Source organism: Ictidomys tridecemlineatus, chromosome 3, assembly GCF_052094955.1.
Source record: "Ictidomys tridecemlineatus isolate mIctTri1 chromosome 3, mIctTri1.hap1, whole genome shotgun sequence".
Taxonomy (NCBI): Eukaryota; Metazoa; Chordata; class Mammalia; order Rodentia; family Sciuridae; genus Ictidomys; species Ictidomys tridecemlineatus.
Window position 1 is genome coordinate 128,893,664 of NC_135479.1, and position 20,632 is coordinate 128,914,295.

General features: G+C 40.2%; 1 pseudogene; it reads left to right on the top strand.

Annotated features, from left to right (window-relative positions):
* Window positions 1-18,326: 18,326 nt before the first annotated feature.
* LOC101971134 (ubiquitin-conjugating enzyme E2 N pseudogene) lies at window positions 18,327-18,975 on the top strand (annotated as a pseudogene).
* Window positions 18,976-20,632: the final 1,657 nt, after the last annotated feature.

Here is a 20,632-nt window from a genome sequence, read left to right on the forward strand (position 1 = left end):
CTTAACCCATATAGTAATCCAGTGGGGCAGATATGAATTTCCTCATTTTATAACTAAGGAAACTGAAGCTTAGATCAAATGAGTGTCAGGGCTCCAACACCCCTGTTTGGCTCCAATGCCTCTGTTTCCTACACCACCATTAGCTACCAGGGCTGAAATACCCTGTTGGCCCTGACTCCTCTGTCTCCCATAGATGGAACTGTAGACTTTCCTCCCATGGCTGCAACAGTCCACAACACCTCAACAAAGTTCTACTCCTGCTTTCATCCACCCTTGGGCAGTTGGGAATATTGCCAGTCCTCCTGATGGATGAGAGTCCATCCCTTCCCACAGTCAGAGGTATTCAAAGTCCTCTCCAGGAGATCCAGTTCTGCCTGGCTCTCTTTTATGGATCCCTGCTCCTAACATCAGGGTCTTGTTATTCCTCCAAACTTTATTCTTTATCCTAAGTTCTCTCAATGAAGATGCTTTGGGCTTTAGTAACAGAATATCTTATCAAAAGTGGCTTAAATTCTAGGCGTTTCATAGTAAAAGAAGGTAGAAGCAATGAGTCCCAAGTTTGATTCAGCATCTCAGGGCAAAAGGACACAGGATTTTCCCATCTTTCTACTTTCTTACTTTCATCCTATGAAGATGTCCTCTTAATGTCTCGTAATCTTTTCCACAGTGCCAGACATCATGTCTTCACAAAACCCCAATCCAAAATCAGGAGGAAAACTCAGGCAAACCTTGTCTCCTCCATCTCTCTTTAACAAAGGAAAAGATTTCTTAAGATCCCCATCAGACCTCTGGACCACTTGGCCACTCTAAATCAATCTTAGGAAATACAGAAGGATTACGGCTATTGGCAGGGACTAGATATTATTCCTCCCCTGGTACTAGACCATCTTTTCCAAGATGGAGGAACAGCTATCTGATGGCTGAACAAAATTGGATCCCAATAACACACAGAGGGGGAAGGAGCCACCTCCTGTGCCTCTATAGGGCACACACAACCCTCTCTCGTCCCCTGGGTCTTGACCAAGAGACTCGACTTCCACCTACCTGATTCTAATTCCATCTTCCAGGAGGGGTGAGGACAGCACACAACCCATACCTCTCATGCCTTATCTCCTGGAACCTCTCAAATTATAAACAACATTGGCCACACTCTGCTCCACCCATCTCAAATAAAGAATAAAACTCAATTCCTCATTAATGACAGAGACTGTTCACCAAATTCCCTTATTATTTTTTATATTCCCACCTCCAACATGAGCAGATTTCTGTTTCTTTTTTACTCCCCTTCCATTTTCCTCTAGGCAAGCACATACAGAGATATACTAAGGGCATGATTATATCTATGATTAGATCAATGGTAAAATAAAACACAATCAGTTTGGCATCTATGTCAACATGGATATACGTGGATATACGCTGAGATTCAGCATAACCTGGTAAATGTTTTTCACTGGTACAAATTCTGTCCTGTGGAAATTTTACTTCCCTACAGGGCAACAAAACACACAAGCTATTGGCAAAAGCTTTACTGGTGAGAAAATAATTGTATCTTGCTAGGCTAGTTGACTCTATAATCTGATATAAAATGGGTTCTGTTCCCACAGAAGTGGGATGCTTCAAAGAAAAATCTCTATCCCAAAGCTACAGATTGCATATTCTGACTCCAGTCAGTTGTCTCCTTTAACACAAATTATAGTGATAAAAGAAAATTTTAAGTCAGGTACAGAGGAAGAGTCATTGTCTTCCCACATTAATGTATCGCCGCTAAGGCTATCATTTATGGACATTAACTATGTTCCAGGGACTATAATAGGCACTTTTTATGGTTTTGCTATGAGCCATCCCCTGTGTTTCTGCAGGAATATTCAGAGGTGAAATGATTGAATTTTGAGAGCTGTATCTTAATCAGCCCATCCTAGTTTGAATGGACTAACTGAGTGATCACTCAACAGTGATCATGCAGATGGGGCATGGCTGGAGGAGGTGGATCACTGGGAGAATGCCTTTGAAGACCCTGAGGATGGACTGACTCCCTCCTCCTTGTCGTCCTCCTCCTCTCTTTCTGACCAAGTCATGAGCTGAGCAGCTTCTTGCTTCCTCTGGGCCTTTACCCCATGATATTCTGCCTTACCTTGAGCCCCAGCAATGGAGTCAGCTGTCTATGAACTGAGACCTCTGAAACCATGAGCCCAAATAAGCTTTTCTTCCTGAAAGTTGTTCTTGTTCTTTGGTCACAGCACTGAAAAGTTAGCTAAAACACACTTTATGAACTTTAATGTACTCAGACTTCCCACTAAACCAGTGCAGTTCAGTACTCTAATCTCCATTTGAAAGTCATGAAAGTGAATAAGGTCACAAAATTGTAGCACCCACTATGGTGCCATGCCGTATCCCCTCTGACTATTCTGAAGGTCACCCACAGAAAGTTCACACACACACACACACACACACACACATAAAAAGCATCACTCTGCCTGAGCTACAAGTACATGCCAGCTCACCAGAAATGCTAGAGAGTTTCAACTCCCAAGAATGACCTTCAATCAAGGGCCAGGATTGTGTAGACAGATACACTCGCTCCCATGTCCCTTTGTGGAACAATACTGAGGTATATTCTACACCATCTCTCAGAGTATCCCCAGAGCATTGAATTCTAATTGTCCATGGTGTAACTCACTCATCCTCTAAGAGTTTTCCTCTATCTCATCTATCGCCACCCTGTCACCATGTTATGGTTTAGATATGAAGTGTCCCCCAAAAGTTCATGTGTGACACAATATCTAAGAGAGACTTTCATAACACCCTTTATCTGATGTCCTCTACCTGACCTGGAAATTGAGCCTCTGCCTATGTGTGTCAAAGTGATTTATATTCACCAGACAATATGGGATATCTTGTTCTTAATTCCTCTAAGAGCAAAGTTTCTGATATTCTGTGGTAGTTAGAAAACAGCTTTCTTGAAAAAGAATGCCCTTATGACACTTCATAGTTGAAAGGGGTCATTTGGAGAAATCAATATCTACCTAATTATTATAGGACAAAGCCGGGTGATAACTAGACTCCTGATTTGTGCTCCACCTAGCTGGTCGTGCTAGGTAACCTCATCAATTCCATGGCTTTAAATGCCACCTATATGTTGACCGTGCCCATACTTGTTCCTTGATCTTGGTCGCTCCCTGAATTCCATATTTATATACTCAACTGCCTCCTTAACAGCTATACTTGAGGTCTAACAGTTGGGGCATCCTCCAGCTAAATATATCCCAAGCTAAAATCTTAAAGGAATACGCTAAATGTATTACTTTACCAGACTGACTTTGAACTGAAACACATGAAAAAGAAAATTGGAGTGATTGACAAAGCTCAATTTCTTGACCTTAGTGGTGTTTGCAAGCATGTATGTGCTTTATGATAATCCACAAAGCTATTTATTTGTTTAGGCCATTTTCCACATCTGTTTTATTTCACAATAAATGGATAACAACAATAATAATAATCATAGTCAATACTTATTGAAAACCTACCAGATGCAAGCACTTAACCAACCACTACCTGTTTTTTTTAATTTGTTCTTTTTAGATATACATGACAGTAAAGTGTATTTTGACATATTATACCTACATGGATTATAACTTCCCATTCTTGTCATTGTACATGATGTGGAGTTTCACTGGTCATGTGTTCATATATGAACATAGGAAAGTCATGTCTGTCTTTCCTACTCTAATCCCCCCTCCCTTCCCTTCATCATCCTTTGTCTAATCCAATGAACTTCTATTCTTTCATTCCCCACCCTCCCTTGTTGTAGGTTAGCACCCACATATCAGAGAGAACATTTGGCCCCTTTTTTTTTTTGCAATTGGCTTATTTCACTTAGCACGATAGTTTCCAGTTCCATCCATTTACCATCAAATGCCATAATTTTATTCTTCTTTATGCCTGAATAATATTCCTTTGCATATATGTACCACATATACTTCAAAGTAGGCATTGTTGTTCCTCAAATTAAACATGTAGAAACTGAGGCTTATAGAGGACTAATGGCTGTGAGGTCACACAGATCCCAGTGCATCTCTTTTCTCACTTAGTTCTTTGATCTTAGGAGACAGAGTTAAGATTTAACTCTACTTTCCAACCCAACCGATGATGTGGAACTGCCACTAAAATTCCATTAAAATAGACACATACATAAGAACTCTTACAGGGAAGACCATCAACCCAAAGGTTGAATCCTTAGATTCAACATCAAATGCAAAGGCCCAAGATCCAGGATAAGGAAGAAATTCCTCCTGACCACTAAAGACTGACCCCTTCACTGGCGGGCAACTAGAAAATAGACACACTTTGTCTGACGACGATTTTCAAAAGGAACTCACTGTTCATCTAGTGTTGGGATTTTGTGGTAGTGCTAAGAGAAGGAAGAAGACTTACACCACTCCCAAGAATAAGCATGAGAGAAAGAAGGCTGAGCTCGCTGTCCTTCAGATGAATGTGGCCCTGGAGTCTCATGGTAGCCACTTTAACGGACATTTTAGGGCAAGTGTTGCTTCAACGAACCAAAGACAAGTGAGTGTATGAGTTCATAAAAGACATGATCTAACATCAACGAAGATTTAAACCCCATTTGTTCACTCCAAAACTAGGGCATTCTTCTGCTATGATTTTGCAACTACATAGTTTATCTCTAAATCTGCTCCATTTTTCTGCCTTGATCCTATGTTTATTCCTTTTGCTTAGAGTCTCTGTCTCCTTTACTGCCTGAAGAAATACTGTGAATTCAGATTGCAAAACAATGCATAGATTTAATAACATTTTTATAAAATTCAAACAAAAAAGCATGTATGTTCTAGATGAAGGCTGCCAAACCATAGTACCACTAACACTCAGGTCTGGATGATTCTGTGTTGTGGGTAGACATCCTGTGTATTATAGAATGTTTAGCAGCAGCCCTGGCTGCACTATGTTAAGGTCTGTAGACAAGTCAAAATAACACGTGGTATTTTGCCAGAGAAATGTTAGAGTTCATAAACAAGTCTGGATGGTGCCTGGCAAAATGCCAGAGGGAGTGGTTTGAGAAGTAACAAAAGCAAGCCATTAAGTGTGGAGATTCCTTATTGGTTGACTGATGTATCTAGTTTATGCTAATTAAGATAAGCTGTGCAAAATGTATAAATAGCTCTGTTGTCCTACAATAAACGGCTTCTATTCCTGCTGCATCAACGTACAGAAGTTATTCGTCACCCCCCGGCAGCACTACCCACTGGATATGTCCTCTCTCAGTTGTGACAATCAAAAATGTCTCCTGCAATTGCCAAATGTCCCTTAGGTGACAAATCCCCCTCCTCAGTTGAGAACCTTGTTCCTAGATACATACTTATGAAAACTGTCATCATTGGGGATGTAGCTTCATAGTAGAGCATGGAGATCTGTCAGAAGTTCCACAGATGCTTAATAAAATGGAAAAGAGGACTCCAGTATAAAATTTGAAAGACCAGCAAGTGGAAGAAACTAGAAGATGCCTCCAATGGACCAATTAAGAGCCCATAGGAAGGAGTTGTAGGCAAGCCATCTGCAGACCACTTAGCAAGATTCTTAAATCCTTAGAGCTTTCCTGGGCTAGCCTACAAATATCTCAACAACGCATCACAAAACAATGCCAGAATAGCCAATGGTGCACTCTGTAATCCCAGCTACTTGGGATGCTGAGGCAGAAGAATTGCAAGTTTGGGGTCAGCCTGGGCAATTTAGGGAGACCCCCATCTCAAAATAGAATAAAAGGGCCAGAGCACTTACCTAGCATGTGATAGACCCTAGGTTCAATCCCCAGTACTTAAAAAATAAAATAAAAAGTCAATGATTTACCCATGGCTAGTTAGTAGCTGAAATGAGACTGTAGCTCAAGACTTGCAGCTCCTAAATTGGTATTTTATCCACCCTCTACTGAAGCACCATAGTTGGGACTTTTGTGTATCTTACTTTTGAGTGTAAGATAACTGAAATATCCACTCAGGCCTCAAATAAGAGCAGCATTACCTCCCAGTTTGTGGCCTCATTCTGGCTCCAATTACTACCTGAGGACCCAGAGAACAGAGAAGCTGCCCTTCTACCTCAGGCTAGGGCTCCACTGTGTATCCTGAACTCGGCAGGGGGAGGGCCCCAGCCTCTCACATTCCCATCCTGCATCCTGGCCTGGCCTCTCCTTTCTGCTTCATTTAAGGCTACCCAGTGCTCCTGGGCTCCTGTCTATCAATGCCCAGCCCTGGGCCCCTTAGGCCAACCCCTCCTGCCAACCACATCCCATCATAACAATAACAAAAGATAAATAGCTCCATAAATAATAGTGAACCCTTAGGGACTGCCTTAGTCAGAAACAGGAAGTTGGGAAGTTGCTTGAGGAAGAGCAGAAGGCTGAAGCCCAGAACAAAGATCTAAGGGCAAAACTGGATTCAGATGTTCTATAACTTAATCCCAAAGGGATTAAACTTAATCCCAAAGGGATTATTTCTCTCCCCCTCCCCAGGGATTGAACCCAGGACTGTGCACATGTTAGCAAGTATTCTACCACTGAATCACATCCCAGAGGAGATTGCTTTTCTAAGATCTGTGTCAAGCCTTTGTGTTCATGCACAGATTTCACACACAGTACACAGTTTCCATGGCATATCTTTTCACTTTTGGTCAACATGATAAAAGGCTTATTCTGTGGTCTGGGGTTGTGGCTCAGTGGTAGAGCACTTGCCTGGCATGTGTGAGGCCCTGGGTTCGATCCTCAGCACCGCATATAAATAAATAAATAAAATAAAAGATCCATTTACAACTAAAAAGTAAAAAAAAAAAAAAAGAAAGAAAGGCTTATTCTATATAAATTACAGCTTTTAAAAAACTTTCTATTCAGGGCCACATAGCCTGGTCCCTAAACATCACCCTGGAATGTCCTTTCAGAACCTGAATTTAGGAAAGCCAAATGCTCCCACGACCCCCACCATGTGGTTCTGATCAACCTCTCCCTGAAACAATGCCCCACAAAATAGGGAGGGATTATTTATTTTCTTTTGGGGGGAGATACTGCAGATTCAACTCAGGGGCACTCAACCACTGAGCCACATCCCCAGCCCTAATTTTTGTATTTTGAGACAGGATCTCATTGAGTTGCCTAGTGCCTCCTGTCAATCCTCCTGTCTCAGCCTCCCAAGATGCTGGGATTACAGGCATGCACCACCAAGCCCAGGTGGGATTATTCCTTAATAAATCCACTTAAGGGTAGCTGTGAAACCAAACCTGGCACAAGTCCACAGTTGGTCCCAGAGGCAAAGAGGAAACTGATGACCTAGACTGACCCTGGCAAAGGGTGAAATCAAGGAAATTTGTTCTTAATGCACCACTCCACATCCCACATATCATTCCCATCCCACCCATCCCAAGAAATTCCACATTTTTTAAAAATTAACTTTTGCTATGGGTTTTCTGCTTATAAAGCAATAATAAAAGTACCTTGTTAAAAACTTGGAAAATTCGCCCACCAAGGTGGCGCACACCTATAATCCCAGCAGTTTGGTAGGCTGAAGCAGGGGTATCGCGAATTCAAAGCCAGCCTCAGCAACTTAGCAAGTACTAAGCAACGTGGTGAGACTTTGTCTCAAAATGAAATATAAAAAGGACTCGGGATGTGGCTCAGTGGTTAAGTGCCCCTGGATTCAACAGCAATTATTTAAAAAAAAAAAAAAAACTTGGAAAATTTAAAAAGAATCAAAATTAACATGTAGTATACTGGGGGAGACTCACACCAACTTGAAAGAGTTTATGGTGTTTATTTCTTCCCAACTTTAAGTTCAATGACCTTTTGTGGTTGAAACTGGCCATGACAGAAGTGCTTACATAGACAGAAAGCAAGTGCTTTCTGTCTTCTTGAGAGCTGGCTATTAAACACTGACCATCATGCCATCATCCTCACCCTTCTGAGGTCCTCCTTGAATTTGCACCTTCCAATTCAGTTAAGGCTCTCTTCTGGGATTTCAGAGAAATTCTGCCTAGCCCCTATCTTAAGGTGCGTGTATGGAGTCTCGTCCCTTATGCCCAAACGAGCTTCGCTGGAAAGGAAGCAGAGCAGTACTGGACACTCCTCTGTCTCCCTGCACGCTGACCATCATAGCATCCTTCTCCACAGAGCTCGTGCTGTCCTCCCCATCTAGTACTCACTATGGACACCACATTGGTTCCCTCCAAGCTTCCATGCCTGCCCTAAGGGTAAATCCAATTTTTCCTTGAAGGGAATTTTCCAACAGATACTAATTTTTTGAAACATTTCACCCCATAGCCTCACACTCTTCCTGTTTTGACATTACATCCTGGTTCCCCTCTGGACCAGACTTACTCAGGTGACAGCCCTTAGGAAGCTGGCCTTTAGGTTTGGGTCTTGTGAAAGAATGCTAACCTTGGGAAGAAGTAAGGAGAGCAAGGTCAGACTCCAGTTCTGGAGGAACAGTCAGAGGACCAAGGGATAGAGATAGGTGTAAGGTCAAAGCAAGGTCAGTTATTGATGGTTTTTTTTTTGTTTTTTTTTTTTTGTTTGTTTGTTTCTTTAGCACAGGTCAATGTTTCAGTTTCTACTCAGGTAAATTAAAGATAATAATAGTATCCACCCCACTGTCTTGTAGAAAGGAAGAAATGAATTACCATATGCAAAGCCTCTAGAACAATGACAGGTGGCTGGTATATATTAAGGATTCTGCAAGAGTTAGTTATTATTATTCAAACCTTTCTGAAGAAGAGAAAGTATGTGCACTTCATTCTAAATCTGGCTGCTGGCCTCAGACCAAAAATTCTTTCAGTACAATAGTCTTTGTTAGTATCAATAGGCCATCTATCATCCACATGTTATCCTGGATCAGTTCCAGGTAGTCAAGGGAGCTGCATCCATAGACTATCTCCCCAGGGAAATAAACATTTCCTTCACCCCCACCCTTTGCATCAGAAATATTATTCTAACCAGAGTCATAACAATTCACAGAAGAATTTGTCCTTCCCCAGGGAAATCTTCCCCAAAGTAACTCAGATTAAAAATGTAATTTAAAGGGCCAGGGACTATTGCTCAGATGTAGAGTGCTTGCCTAACATGCATGAAATCTTGAGTTTAATTCCTAATACCACACACACACACACACACACACACACACACACACACACAAAGAAACTTGAAAAAATATTACAGATGATATAATAAAGAGCATCAATTATTGATATGTTCCTGGGGTAAGTATTCTATATGTGTCCTATCTCCTTTTATCCTGAAAACTTGATAATATTGATTACTTTGCTGTTTTACACCTGTTACTGAAATCTCGGTCCTTGTCCCAGTTGCCAATCCAATAATGAGGACACCATTTTAAGAAAAAAGAAATTCTATTACTTTGCTAGCAAAGGAGAAACACAGGGAACTTCTGTCCCAGAAGCTGTGATTCTGCCCATCAAGGGAAACAGGGGACTTTTAAAGAGGTGATTCAAAGGCTGTATTCCATGTGTTCTCTGTTCAGAGTTGTAACTCACTTGTTAATCTGGGAGACAGTCATTTCCGAGATCTTCTGGTGTCATCCCCAAGTATGAATTACTTTGTTCATGTGGTGGCTGTGTGCTTTAAGGACAAATAACTTTTGCCCAGGATGGGGAAAAAAGGTAATCCTGTTTCCCCTGAGATTAGAGAAAGGGAAAGATTAGGGAGGAGGAGGGAGAGAGGAAGAAAAAAGAAAAGATGGACATTTTAAAAATAAGTTACAGTGGCTAAGCAGCAAGGGCTATATTCAAAGCATAAAGTAGACCACTGTTATATAACCAAGGAAACCAAGATGCAAAATTGAAGTTGGGTGCTTTGTCCCAAGTCACATAGGCTGTACTAGGAAAGTTGGTTATAGTATTTGACCACCTTCTTCTTCTTCTTCTTCTTCTTCTTCTTCTTCTTCTTCTTCTTCTTCTTCTTCTTCTTCTTCTTCTTCTTCTTCCTTTCTTTATTTTATTTTATTTTATTTATTTATTTGGTACTGGGATTGAACAGAGATGCTTTGCCATTGAGCTCCATCCCTAGCTCCTTTTTTTTTTTAATCTTTTTTATTTTGACACAGGGTCTCACTAAGTTTCTTGGAGCCTCACTAAGTTGCTGAGACTGACCTGAAACTCTCGAGGTCTTTGGCTTCAGACTCCTGAATTCCTGGAATTGCAAGTGTGCACCACTATGCCCAGCTCCTTTGTTTTTAAAATATTTATAGTTGGACACAATACCTTTATTTTATTTATTTATTTTTATGTGATGCTGGGGATTGAATCCAGGAGCACTTAACCACTGATTCACATCTCAAGTCCTTTCTGTGTTTTGTTTTGTTTTGGTTTGGTTTGGTTTGGTTTTTCAGGAGATACCAGAGATTGAACTCAGGGGCACTCAACCACAGAGCCCCATCCAGGACACTGTTTTGTAAAGGATAGAACTAGGGCCTTGCATGTGCTAGGTGAGCGCTCTACCCATGAGCCACAATCCCAGCCCCTCCCTTGCTCTATTCTAATGGAAAGTTGCCAGTCCATATCCTCTGTTGTGAAGGAAGTCATTTCTGATATCACACAACTCTTGTCATTTCTCCGTGTTATTTGATCTAGAGAAGGTGCTATCATCCAAGACAGCCAAGTCTAGAGACTAGTTCAAGGATGCACACCTGGCGCACAAAGATTATATGAGACTATCGAAGTCCCTCTTTTTCTATAATTTGAAATAAGCACAGAAACCAGGCCCAGCAGCATACGTTTTTAATCCCAAGGGCTCGGGAGGCTGAAGTAGGAGGATCACAAATTCAAAGCCAGCCTCATCAACTTAGCAAAGACCTAAAAACTTATTGAAAATTATTTCAAAATAAAAAGGACTTAGAGCAGGGCGCAGTGGTGCACGCCTGTAATCCCAGCAGCTGGGGAGGCTGAGGCAGGAGGGTCACAAGCTCAAAGCCAGCCTCAGCAAAAGTGAGGTACTAAGCAATTCAGTGAGACCTTAAAATACAATACAAATAAAATAAAATACAAAACAGGGTTGGGGGTGGGGCTCAGTGGTTGAGCACTCCTGAGTTCAATCCCTGGTTTCTCCTGAAAAAAAAAAAAAACATAAAAGACTTAAGATGTGGCTCAGTGGTTAAGTGCTCCTGGGATCAATCCCCATTACTAAAGGAAGGAAAAAGAAAGAGAGAGAGAAAGGAAGAAAAGAAGGAAGGAAGGAAGGAAGGGGTACAGAAGGAGTTTGTCATTTAGATTCTGACGTAGGTTCTAGGGACTCTCAGCACATAGAAGCCCATCTTTGGGATATCTTTTCTGAAATCCTAACAGAGTCCAAAAAATAATAATAATAATAATTTTAACAATGTCCCTGTGCCTGTAGCAAGAGGGAGAGCTCTACTTCTCAGAACTGGAATTGGGGATAAGAACAGGAATGTTCCTACCAGGGGAAGAAAGACAAATCAGTTTGATGCTAAAGTGGCTTAGGCAACCCCATGTTTCTATGCAGATCTACCACCTTCCAAATTGGAACTTAGTGTCCTGAGCAGATCTATGCAACATGAGGGAGCCACTGTGAGCTATGGTCAGGTTCAAGATCCAAGTGTTTCCCTGATGATTGAGGTCTTCAAGAAACCCAATAAGCAGCAATCCTTTCTCTTTCATCCTTAAGTTGCACCAATTGAAAAATGTAAATTTTTAAAAAATAGTTAAGAGGTAAAGGCCAAATACTTTATTAACAGCTAAGTTGGAATGTCATACTGTATAATCAATAGATTATCCACTCAGTTATGGCAACAGTGGACTGGGTCTGGTCCATGCCTCCCACCTAATCTCCAGAATTGCAAGGTAGAAGTCATGTTAGAGCAGCCAGTCCCCAAAAGAAGAGGAGAGGAGCCTAGGCCATATATTCACAGTTTCTAGTTCCTAACTCATCCTTTTCCCTAAGGCAGAGTGAGGGAGTCATATGAGGATACAGAAAGGCAGAAGCAAAAGGCTAATGCAGAGAAACATGAGACGTGGGAGCCAGCTCCTACCATGAGTTCACATATTTGGCATCTGGTTGATTAAGCAAGCTCCATACAAGGTACCATGCTGCCCCGTGTACCTTTGAGTGTGGTCCAAGTTAATTGTGTCTAGCAACAGATCAAGACTCATTGATTTTTAGCAGAAATTAAATGTATAAACAGAATATCAGGAGTATAATTCTTGTTCAGATTCTGGATTTTAAAAAGAAAAACAATGCTCATATTCATAGCAGCATCATTTACCATAACCCAAAAGTGAAAGCAATCCAAATGTCCATCAACAAATGAATGAATAAACAAAGTGTGGAAAATACATAGAATGGAATATTATTCCACCTTAAAAAAGGGAGAAATTTTTGACACACACCACACCATGGTAGAACCCTGAAGACAATGCTGAGTGAAATAAGTCATCACAAAAAGGCACTGTGTGATTCTATTTATACAAGGTACCTAGAGTGGTCAATTCATAGAGATAGAAAGTATAATGGCACACATTAAAACTACACTGAGATTCCATCTCACTCCAGTCATAATGGCAATTATCAAGAATACAAGGAACAATAAATGTTGGTGAGGATGTGGGGAGAAAGGTACACTCACACATTGCTAGTGGGACTGCAAATTGGTGCAACCACTGAGGAAAGCAGTAAGGAGACTCCTCAGAGAACTTGGAATGGACCCTCCATTTGACCCAGATATCCCCATTCCTCAGTATATACTCAAAAGACTTAAAATCAGCGTGTTATAGTGATGCAGCCACATCAATGCTTATAGCAGCTCAATTCACAATAGCTAAGTTATGGAACCAACCTTGATGCCCTTCAACAGATTAATCTATTAAGAAAATCTGTTATATATACATAATGGAATATTACTTAGACATAGAGAAGAATGAAATTATGTCATTTGCCTGTAAATAGATGGAACTGGAGACTATCATGCTAAGTGAAATAAGCCAATCCCCCAAAAAACAAAGGCAAAATGTTCTCTCTGATATGTGGATGCTAAAACACACTAAGGGCAGGGGAGAACAGAAGTTCATTGGATTAGACAGGGGAATGAAGGGAAGGGAGAGGAGAAGGGAAAATAGGAAAGACAGTAGCATGAATCAGACATAACTTTCCAATTTCATATATGAATACACAACCAGTATAACTCCACATCATATACAACCACAAGAATGGGATCCTAATTAGAATAAATGATATTCCATGTATGTATAATATGTCAAAATACATTCTACTGTCACGTGTATCTAAAAATAATAATTTTTTAAAAAAAGAAAGTAGAATGGCAGTTGCCAGGGGTTGAGGAGAGGGAGAAATGGAAGTTAGTGTGCAGTGGGTACAGAGTTTCAGTTTTGCAAAACAAAAAGAGTTTTGGAGGAATTGGCTGCATGACCAATGAACATATTTAACACTATTGAACTATACACTTAAAAATGTTTAGATTTTTTTCAAAAAGCAAAATAAAACAGGCAAGACATTTGGGGGTTTTGTCTTTTTTTTTTTTTTTTTTTTAGATTCAACATGTAAGGAATATTGGGCACAGGAGATTCCAGCATTCTAAAAGTATTTACATCAAGTATTTTGTGTTTTAAAATATTCCTAGATGAAATGATATTGAATTTTAATTTGGATTTGAAATAGAAAATTAATGAAAGTTGAGTCCTGGAATATTTAAAACTATCTAGAGCATTTTCAAATTTATCTGTGAAATGATCTAGCACAAAAGTGTTATTGAAAGTCTGGATATGGACTGGGGTTGTGGCTCAGCAGTAGAGCATTTGCCTGGCACATGTGAGGCACTGGGTTTAATCCTCAACACCACATACAAATAAATAAATAAAATAAAGTTATTGTGTCCATCTACAACTAAAAAAAAATTTAAAGTCTGATTATATTGCTTCCTCAAAAAAGCAAGCAATAAAGACACTTTCAGAAAGTAAGGAATATGAATGGACTTGAGTATAAACTAAACTTGGTGATATATCAAGGCTGCATTTCTTACATGTGATAATGGCATTGTGGCTTTGTAGGAGAATGTCCTTGTTTGCAGGAGATTCATGCTGTTTTAGAGGTGAAATACTATGACATCTGCCATTTACTCACCAAAAGAAAGTATTTTATATAAAGAGTGAAATAAAGTAAAAGGACATGTGGGAACTTGTTATACTTTAATATTTTAAATTTTAAATTTTTGAGGAGCTGCATGAAGATCACAATGGGTGATGTATGGTTTGGATATGGTGTGTCTTCCAAAAGTTCATGAGCCAAAAGCTTGGTCCCCAGTGTGGCAGTGTTGAGTGGTGATGGTATCTTCAAGAGGTAGAGCCTAGTAGGAGGTTATTAGACCTTTACAAGGAACTTCTGTTTTGAAGGAATGTATTCCTACCTCTTCAGCATTTCCCACAAAGCAGGTGTTATAAGCAAGCCTGGCACCTCCCTCTGAATCTCTCCTCCACGTGCACTGCCACTGTGATGCCATCTGCCATAAGGCCCTCACCAGAGCCAAGCAGATATAGGCACCACACACAGACCATACTCTTAAACCTTTATAACTTTGAGCTAAATAAACCTCTTTTCTTTACAAATCATAAGCCTCAGGTATTTTGTTATAGCAACATAAAACAGACCAAAAGAGATGAGTGACTAGGCTTGAAAGATGAAGGCAACAAGGCTCAATATCTCTCAAAGGATTGACCTGATGAGGAAACCACTTTCATCACCCCTAAGTGTTAGATTCTACAGCTTACACCTCTGACACTGCTGGTGGAGGTTACTGAATGCCACCGCCACCTACATCCACTGTCATCACTTCCCCACGAACTCAGTCTTACTCTGGTTGTACTAGAATTAATGTTGTGAATCTGCTCAGCTAAGGATAAGACCAAGGCATAGCAGTAGGTAGGGAATTAGGGGATGGGGACTTCCAATCAATCTCATTCTGAAACAACCAGATGTCCTTTTCACCCTTAAGATACTTCATCTAGGGTAAAGAAATTCGGTCAAGACTGTTTGAAATCTCAAGCTACGGAATTTCAATACATCTTTAGATGAGAGGTGGAAAATAAGGAAAATGAAAGGTTAATAAAATCTGCTTTTTCAACATCTCCATTTCAAGGGAAGTTTTCATATGTATCAACAGAGCTATCACCCCCTTTATCCAGAGATCTCTGAATTAACTAAAGTTTTTCTAGACTTAACATCTTAAATCTGATGCAAATGATATAATGCAATAGCTCTGATCTTTTGTGATTCTTAAAAAAATATAGAAACATTTTAACAGGTTCAAAAGACACTTAAGAAGAACTTTCAGAGAAACCCAAGTTTGGATTAACAGCATTGCTGGTCAGCATTGTGCATGTACACCAATGAAAAGAGAACACATTAAAAAGATGTCCTAAAAAGCCAATGTAGCATATCCATAATAGTGTTAATTATCACATTAATCCTTCCTGGTGCAAATGTGGCAAGAGAAGTTAAGGGTGAAAAAACTCACATTGAGACTCCCTGGGGCTGGGTGCACTCCTATAATCCCAGCAGCTCTGGATGCTGAGACAGGGAGATCACAAGTTCAAAGCCAGCCTCAGCAAAAGTGAGGCACTGAGCAATTCAGTGAGACCCCATCTCTCAATAAAAAACAAAATAGGTCTGGGGATATGGCTCAGTGGCAGAGTGCTCCTGAGTTCTATTCCTAGTACCTCCATACACACACTAAAAAAAAAAAAAAGTGTGGGGAGATCTGGGAATGTGGCTAAGTGGTTAAATACCCTTGGGTTCAATTTCTGGTACCAAAAAACAAAGAAGGAGGAGGGGGGAGGGAGAGGGAGAGGGAGAGGGAGAGAGAAAGAGAGAAAGAAAGAAAGAAGGAAGGAAGGAAGGAAGGAAGGAAGGAAGGAAGGAAGGAAGGAAGGAAGGAAGGAAGGAAGGAAGGGAAGGAGGGAGGGAGGGAGGGAAGGAAGGAAGGAAGGAAGGAAGAAAGAAAGAAAGAAAGAAAGAAAGAAAGAAAGAAAGAAAGAAAGAAAGAAAGAAAGAAAGAAAGAAAGAAAGAAAGAAAGAAAGAGAAAAGTGAGACTCCTTCTGAATACTCTGTGGACCTTTTACAAATTCCTCCTTCTGGGTGGTGTACGGGACACCACACTCTCAGAAGGATGATTGGGATTTTAAGCACTCCTAGCTGAAAAAAGAATTCTAATATGAAAATCTGTCATCCCATTTTTATGGGTTTAAGGGCCCTGTATGAGGAAGCAGGAAAACAAAAGATCTTTGGAAAGTGCACAAACTCTACAGTCAGACAGACCTGAATTTAATTTCTACTTATTGCATTTACCAGAGTGTGGTCTTGGGTAATTTGCTCAATGTTTTTGGATCCTCAGTTTCTCAACTTATAAAATGGACTTGAAGTTGGGGCTTATAAGGTCTCAACTCACAGCATTGTGGGGCTATTAAATGAAAGATCGTCATGGAAAGTTCTTAGTGCTGCACCTGACATAGAGGAATGCTAAGTAAAGAGCAGCTACAGTTAAATAAGGAAAGTTTCAAATAGACAATGAAGAGCGGAGACATGAATTTCCTCCAGACTTAATGAGAACCATTTTGGCTACTAGACTGACCGACATGTAAATAATTTCTAACTCTCTCAAAATAACCCCCTTCAACGGAAAGTCACCTCTGTGTCTAAACTGAACAAAGTATACCCCTTTCACAGGCTGCCCCTTCCTCTTCCTCTGTAGGCTCTGTTCTGAGTCATCACCTATCCAAGAAAATACCAAAGAAAAGGATTTTCAGGCAGGTCTTTTTCCAAAAAATAAGTTTAATTGATATTTATTAAATATCAAGGATTTTCCAGCCATAGTGCTGGACACCAAGGGATACAGAAGTGAATAAATACTGTCCACCAGCCTTGCCCTCAAGGAGCTTCCAGCCTCGTAGGACCAACAAGTGAACAGAAAAATTTTGAGTGTGGAACGGGCAGTTTACTGTGAGGAAAAAAAAAATCCTAAATTATATATCTGTGAGACACAAGCTATAATCATGTTTCTAGCATTTAAACTGGTCTTCAATTTACTTCTTTTCCTTAAGAATAAACACGCAGCAAGTGGGTGCTCACAGCTGCAGACGTGTTTTGCAAGGTGCTGCTGGCCTGGGCTGCCTTGAAGTTCCCAGTGAAGATGCATTGATGGACCCTCCGCTGGAGAAAGTGGTCCACAGGGGAGCAGCAGCTGTTCCCTCAATGAGCCTAGTATTTGAAGTTGTGCTTTACTTTCCCTAAAAACCCACTCTTATTGTAGACTTCTAAGAGAAGCTGTAGAATATAATGGTTCAGGGAAGTACACACCGTCAGATGGATTGAGTTTAATAAATTGAGTTGAATCCCATCTTCATCACTTACTTCATGTGCCCTTGGACAAGTTAGTTAAGCTCCATGTGGCTAAGTGGTTAAATATACCCCTGGGTTCAATCCCTGGTACCAAAAAGAAGAAGGAGGAGGAGGAGAAGGAGGAGGAAAGAAAGGAAGAAAGAAAAGACTCCTTTCTCACTTCTGAATACTCTATGAATCTTTTATAAATTCTCACTTGTTAGACAGGATTGATAGTAATTGCACCTATCTCGTAGGGTTGACGAGATCTTCCATGAAATATTCCCAGTAAATGTTATTTTAGTTCTTTTCCTTTATAATATACAGTTGGAAGATAAAAATCCAAAGGACAATCCATGAAGGATAGTTATGTCACAACTCCAAGCCTGCCAAGTTGTTTCCATGTGTGCCTTAATTACATAAAGCTCTCACACCTGTAGTCCACTGCAAGTATCCTCAAATTGTGGGCCTGGGAAGAGCATCACCTGAGCATTTGTTAGAAAGGCAAACTCTCAGACCCACTCTAGCTCCACAGAGTCAGAAATTCCTGGGATGAGCCCAGAAACTCAGGTTTTAATGAACCATCCTGGTGATTCTGATATTCACTAAAGTTGGAGAACCAGCAGCCCAATGTTTAAGATCAAAGGCCCTAAAAATTGCCTGTGTGGGTTCAAATCCAAGCTCTGCCACTATTCAGCTGTGTAAACTTCAACAAGCTGCTTAACCTCTCTATCCCTCAATTTCCTACCTAATAAATAAATAAACAAACAAATAATTTTAAATAGATAGATATAAACTACTTTCTATATTATTGTTAGGTAATTGTTAGAATTTAGTGAGTTGAGCAGGACTTCCACTCGTGCATGAGGCAAGCGGAGCCGGAGATGAAACCAGAGGCCAAACTCCAGATCTGATAAGATGGCCAGGCTTCCCTGCAGGATCATCAAGGAAACCCAGCATTTTCTGGCAGAACCAGATCCTGGCATGAAAGCAGAACCATATGAGAACAACGCCTGTTATTTTCTTATACTCAAATTGCTGGCCCCCAGGTTTCCCCCTTTGAGGGAGGGACTTTTAAGCTTAAACTATTCCTTCTAGAACAATACCCAATGGCAGCACCTAAAGTACATTTCATGACCAAAATTTATCTCCTAATGTAGACAAGTTGGGAAGAATATGTCTGATATTGAAAGATAAGTGGTCTCCAGCATTGCAGATCAGCACAGTTCTGCTATGGATCCAGGCTTTGTTAAGTGCTCCTAATCCAGATGATCTGTTAGCAAATGATATAGCGGAGCAGTGGAAGACCAACCAAGACCAAGCCACAGAAACAGCTAGAGCATGGACTAGTCTATATGATATGAATAATATTCAAATCCATCTGATCATCAAGTGTGCTTCACTTCTCCTGTTCTGCCAAGACGTCTTCCTTTTTTGTTTGCATTTAGTGGACACAGTCTTAATAGAAATATTACAAAATGAAAGCTCAGACATCTTCAGTTCTTTGGTGATTAAATGCACATTAGCAAATCTTTGCTTTGTCCTGATTTACTGTTGTAAAGCTTGAGCCAAGGGCTGAGTTGTAGCTCAGTGGTTGAGCACTTGCCTCACATGTGTGAGGCACTGGATTCAATCCTAAGCACCACATAAGAAAATAAATACATAAACAAAGATATGGTGTCCATCTACACCTAAAAAAAAAATGTTTAAAAAAGCCATGGCTAGAAGTTGGATTATTGTGAAATGTTTAAAAGCAGTGGCTCTCTGCTTATAAAAGCCCCCATCATGGCTTAAGTATAAAGCACTGTGAATGAAGATAGCTATCAGGGTTAGCTGTCAGGGGTAAGGGTGTTTTGTTTTGTTTTTGTTTTTGTTTTGAGGGGAAAGGTAGTTTTAATTTTATGGGCTCCTTTCTCCCCCCCTTTATAGTGAACTAATTGCATTGGTTAAAAGCAGCTAACCAGTACTTTAGAATATGCACTGTAGTCAAGTCTAACTTCATTTAGATTCTGTAGATGGACAAGCTTGATTGTTTGAATCAAAATGGGAACATTAAACAAACATCACAGCCCTCACTAATAACATTGTGATTTTGCTGTCAGGTATAGATTCCCCCCTTCAAAAAGAAAAGAAAAAAAACTTGCAATCATTTTGTATGGCTTGTCTGGAAATTTCTATAAGTCTTATGTTTTAGTAAAATATTTTTTGTTATTCTTTAAAAAAAAAAGAAATAAGTGAGTTGGATAGTACCTTTTATCAGTCAGGGTCCAATTAGGAGATGGAAACCAGAATCAGTTATTTTAACAGACAGCATTTAATATAGAGAATGTTCGGATAATAATTGTTAACTCTGTAACTGAAAAAGCAAAAGAAGGAGAAGGAGAAGGAGAAGGAGAAGGAGAAGGAGAAGGAGAAGGAGAAGAAGAAGAAGAAGAAGAAGAAGAAGAAGAAGAAGAAGAAGAAGAAGAAGAAGAAGAAAACACCAAGTTATTGCAATAGTAACAATTGCAGGAAGCAGCTTATAGGGATGGGGGAACAAAGGGAATAAATTGAAACTATTGAAACTTAGAAGTTCAGAGGAGATTCTGGTGCATGGGATTGGGGTCAGACATGTGAGGAGGAGGTACCAGCTGGCTATTGCTGGTGTCACTTTGAAGATGTGAAGTGACCGGCCTTTGCAAACTGTAACTGCCTCTGCCAGTGAAGTAGCACCATTGTAGCAGCATTGCTGGTTGATGACAACAGGAATAAGAAACCAACCAGAAACTGACTCCTCCCTTTTTCAACTAGCCCTGCAGTCTCCCTTTGTTATTTACTTAAGAGGCTAACAGGAAGAGGGTAGCAAAGAAGTGTAATTTGTAGAGTCCTAAGCCTAACCCTCACAAGGCCAAATGTGGAAGAGTGAGATGATAGTGTAATAACTATAAACAGAAACTTATTGAGCACAAAACATTTGGTAATTCCTAGAGATGCAACACTGGATTTCACACGGTCCAGTTTCAAAGATCTCAACTAACATCTCAGAACCTAGACAAGCAATGACAATGTAGAGTAAGTGCAACAATGGGGGTCATACCAGATATTTGGGGAGCCTAAAATAGGTGAACTTGACTTAGACTTGAGGAAGTTAGAGAAAGCTTTCAAGGAGGAAATAACATCCAAGTTGAAAGCTTAAAAATAGGACACTAGCAAAAATTCTAAACAAAGGGGCCCACAAGAAAAAA